The 5,000-nt window shown below is 37.2% G+C and overlaps 1 protein-coding gene and 1 long non-coding RNA gene across 5 annotated transcripts in view; both read right to left on the reverse strand.

Moving 5' to 3' along the window:
• LOC135094674 (ribosomal protein S6 kinase alpha-2-like) overlaps positions 1 to 5,000 on the reverse strand; it is a 184,426-nt gene that overhangs the window by 72,033 nt on the left and 107,393 nt on the right. The window lies entirely within an intron of this gene.
• On the reverse strand, positions 696 to 3,541 carry LOC135094676 (uncharacterized). Its single transcript, XR_010263909.1, has 2 exons — positions 2,262 to 3,541; positions 696 to 2,126 (listed from the first exon to the last, which is right to left on the reverse strand). It is a non-coding gene; the product is annotated as an uncharacterized LOC135094676 (long non-coding RNA).

The following is a 5,000-nucleotide window of genomic DNA, read 5'->3' on the forward strand; positions in this document are numbered from 1 at the left end:
CACTTCCCAGAAGCACTCGCAATACACCTGCCATATTGTGTTACCTTACCTGCAACACTCATAAAATATTGCTTAGTCTGAAACGCAACCTGAATATTTTTTTACATTAAATTTTCCTGAAAACAACGAGATATGTTTTGAATAACCTGTGGTAGTAGTAGTAGTAGTAGTAGTAGTAGTAGTAGTAGTAGTAGTAGTAGTAACAACAACAACAACAACAACAACAACAACAACAACAACAACAACAACAACAAACCACTATTTAACATTTTCTACGTAAAATTTTCTTGTTCTCATTTTTCTACATTTGACCTTAAGTAAAAAAAAAAAAAAAAAGTAGCCGAGGATTGAGTAAGAAAAGTTTAAGTGTTACTTACAGGTATTGCATTTCTACATGACTTTTACTTTCAAGTCACTTTTTCCTTTAATTCCCCCCCCCAAGTCTTCAGTATTTCCAAGAATCCCCTTCAACGTTTTCTTTTTAACTTCGCATTTAATCTCCTTACGTAATTTGGATTTTAACATTCTTCCTTTCATGTTTTCGTATTTTCAGTTTTATTTTCCTCTGATTTGTCTTCTTTCTCTTATTCATCTTTAAGTTCTCTTCAATCATATTTCTTTTCTCTTTCAACTATTTCCTCCTTTCCAACAAGTTTATCACGTTCTCTTATTCTCTTCTGTTCATATTTTTCTTCTTTCTTTTCTTATTCTTCTTCCTATCATTAATTATCGCTTATATTCTTACTTCTCTTTCGTTTCCTATCGTCTTTTTTCGGTAATTGTCTTTTATTTTTTTCACAAGTTTCTTTCTTCTTTTCTTCATCAAGGCATTTTCTTCTCTACGTGTTTATTCACCTTCCTCTTCTCCCTTTCATTTGTTTTTTTCTTCTTCGTCTTCATCTTCACCTCTTAATATTTCTCTATCATTTTTTTCTTTCCTTCCCTATTGCTTTTTCCTTCATTCATTTTCACCTTTTTTTCCTTCCTTTTATACCTTCTCTCCTCCAGCTATTTACTCCTCCTTCATTCACGCACATGAATTTTCCTCTTTTCCCCGCAAATATTCCTTCTTTCTTCTCTCTCTTCCAATTATCTGTTAGGTTAAGTTAAATTTGATTAGGTTAAGTTAGGTTAGGTTTATTATCTATTCATATCACATTATCTCCATTTCCAAGTTAGATTAGCTCATCTTTACATACTAATTAATCCCAAATTCTAAGTTAGGTTACGTTAAGTTCACCCATCAATTCACATCACCTCCCCAAGCATTACACACTTATCCCTTCCAGTCCCCAGCCAACCCCAGCACACGTCCCAACTCCCACCTCTCCTGCCCCTTATATAAGACAAGCTCCCTCACCTACCACCTGCCCACACCTGACTGCCACCTGTTCACCTTCCCATACCTGTGTTACGCAATTAAGCTTCAAGTTCTCTTCTCCCACCTACTATTCCTGCACGCCTTGTCATCTACTGTACACGTGTCTTGCTTGGTAACACGCCTATCTCATTTCGGCTGACCTGAACCACTCGTCTCGTTTATCTTCCTCGACTTAATTTGTATGACTGGTCTCAGTTTTTCTCACTCTGATCACTCGTCTTGTTATGTCTCACTTATTTGTGTCATTTCGTCTCAGTTGTCTCATTTCGCCTCATCTCATTCGCCTATCTCGGCCCACTCGTCCCATCCGCATCAGGCATCAAAGTGCACACCCACGCTCGCTGTTAACGTAATCATGGTCACCTGTTTTTCACCTGCCTGCTGCACGCACTTCACCACCTTTGCTCTTCACAGGTGTGTCTCATCCAGGTTAATCGAGGCTATGAGGGAATATTTTTCAACCATTTCAGACTTTTTTCAACATTAATATGAGAAGAATGTTTTTTTTTCTATTCCAGTATTTTTTTTTTTTTTTTCAGCATCAATACAAAACATTTTTTCTCCGACAATTTTCTGGTACACGGTTCTTTCCACCTGTCCGCTGCACCCCTTTGTAACCGTACAGGTAACACGCCCTTTGTATAAATATATTTTCTACTTTCTTTTTCTTTTTTTTGTTTTGTTTAAGAAGACAAGACAACCAAACTCCTTTCCTTAAATAATTCAGGTACATCATTTCTCCCACCTGTTCACCTAACACACCTTGGCAGTTGAATGTACAGGTAATACGTCTTAACTATAAATATATTCTCTCTCTCTCTCTCTCTCTCTCTCTCTCTCTCTCTTTCCTAAATGACTCAGGTCCTTAATTTTTTCCCACCTGTCCACTAAACACACCTTGGCAGTTGTGCAGGTAACACGCCAATCATGCAGATATCAAATTTGACTTTCAATTCTACTACTATATATATTTTTTTTCCTCTCTCAGCAGGACAAACAAGTCATTTATTTATCTATTATCTTTTTTTAATTTTTTTTTTCAAACTTCAGGTAACTTACTCCTCACTGTCTATGCATGTCTTGGGAATGAATTAGACTCATTTTGGACAATCCTTTTTGGTCTTAAAATATCCCTTTTGGGTCTTTTCCTTCGGGGACTGATGCTTCTGTGGACCTTTCTTACATAACCTCCCTGCAGCTCTAGGCCGGCGCGCATCTTACATAAAAAAAAAAATAAATAAATAAAGTAAAATAGTCATACAGGTACAGTATTCTTTAGATATGGAAGTATTTTGTATCTTTCACCCCTTTTCTAGCGTCAAAATAAGATAGCTTTCTTTTTGACATAATTCCAGAAGCTAATTTTTCACTTTTCTCAGCAGCACACCTATACTCCTGCATAACACATAATACCATACATAACACACAGGTAGGCATTCTGTATCTTTCATTCCTTTCCTTATTACCAAGACGAGACGGAAGTTTTCAGCAAATTCAGATTTTATCATGTATCTTTTAAACACACCTGTATACTTGACTGCCAGGTAAAACGCACTGAAGATATATGAACATTTTATTATATATTTTATTTCTCAACATCATTAGACACGAATTGTTAGCACACAGGTAACTAACTATTCACCTGTCCTCTCAGTACACCTTGCCAACTGAGCAGGCTAACACGCAGTTCATACAACACGGAGTCTTGCACCTTTCGAGCCTCAGACGAGACAAACAAGCTTCTTATATAATGCAGGTGGCCAACTTTTTGCTTCCTCAACTGCGTATATAACAACCAAGTTACGAGAATGTTCAGGTACCTTTCAATTTTTTTTTCTTAGGTCTTACGATATTAGATTTTTTTTCCCTGTACACAATTCAAGGATATATATTTTTTTCTCTATTTTTCATCCTTTTTGCAACTCCTGTGTAAAGTACAAAGATAAAAGATAAGCAATATTATGACGCTGGAGTCTTTTATGTTGGGGGAAGTTGTTGGGTTACCTTGCTTTACACTGATGACTGAAGGAAGAAATACGATAGCACAGTAGAAGGCTTCTCCTCGCCCACCTTTTCCTTCCAAGTGATATAAAGTGGTGTAGAGAGAGAGAGAGAGAGAGAGAGAGAGAGAGAGAGAGAGAGAGAGAGAGAGAGAGAGAGAGAGAGAGAGAGAGAGAGAGAGAGAGAGAGAGAGAAGGAAAACAAGAGAGGAAGGAAGGAAGGAAGATAAAGCTTTAAAACGAAAGAAAAAATATAAAAAACTAGTGGATTTTTTTCATTTTATAATTATTATTTTCTTTAATGATGACGAAAATATAATCTATGGGTATTTTTGTCTGTTGATGGAGGTGGATGTAATGGCTCAGCTGGTAACACTCTTAACGTAATGAGTGCGCGGTGGAAGCGTAGCTGAAGCGTGAAAGTTGAAAGGTAACGATCCGGACTTGAAACACTCATCGAGCTACGAGGATTTTCTGCTTTTCAGCTTCCTTCTTCCAACAATACTTTTCCTATCTATTTATTTATTTTTTTTCCTGGCTTTGTACTGCATCACCCCTCTTCTCCCTTATTTCTTCTTGTGACTGCAAATGTTAAGTACTTTTTTACATAAACTGCTAAATTGAGACAAGACACGAGTTTTCAGTTCAGTTCAGGTACAGTTCAGGTAATCATTTCTTCACCTGTCTGTGCAGCACACCTTGCCAGTCACGCAGATAAAGTATGCCCAATATAGCTATATGAATGAACTTTATTTTTCTGCTTATAATTTTTCATATCAAGACAGAATAGGTAAGTTTCTTTTACATTTACTTTTCACTCCTCATCTTGATAGCCACGCAGGTTAAAAAGTCCCTCACACAGGTATTGCTGGACAAATTTCAGCCCATTTCCAGCACCACAAGACAGGTTTTTGCACACACTTCAGGTAACTAACCCTTCACCTGTTGATCCAGCACACCTTGGTCACTCAACACCCATAGCACAGGTATATACGTTGTAGCTCTTCAGTTTTAAGCATCAAGGGAACCCTAATGAGTTTTTACACACAATTCAGGTACGTCACTTTTCACCTGTTTATCCAGCACACCTTGGGACACGTACAGGTATGTGCTTAATAAACAGGTAGATATTTATACTTCATTAAATTCCATAAGTTAATATTGCATTCCTTACAGATATATCACACGTCCATATTTTCAGCAGGCATGTATTTAGGAAATTCACGTTAAATATGAAAGGTCTCGAATCTTTCAATCTTTCCGTAAGCCTCAGTGCGATGTTCACCTGCCGCTAGCACAGTAATTGGCGTTCGCAGCCACCCACCTGTCCGGCCCACACACCCTGGCAGGCATGCAGGTGAGCCCACGCCACACACACCTGTACAAATCCTTCACCAGTATATTTTATGGGTATTTCTGTCTGCAATCCGAAGCAACTTTTTTTTTTTTCGCCTTCTTAATCCAGGTGGTATTCTGATCAGTTTTTTTTTACTCTCACACTGAAACATCTGCTTTACTGACGAACATTCAATATCAACATAAATTTCAATGTAAAAATTAAACTACAATATTATCCCATTCTATTCTGCATATACAAAAAAAGAAAAAAAAAAAAAAGG

The sequence above is a fragment of the Scylla paramamosain genome, chromosome 46 (assembly GCF_035594125.1).
Source record: "Scylla paramamosain isolate STU-SP2022 chromosome 46, ASM3559412v1, whole genome shotgun sequence".
NCBI classification, from domain to species: Eukaryota; Metazoa; Arthropoda; class Malacostraca; order Decapoda; family Portunidae; genus Scylla; species Scylla paramamosain.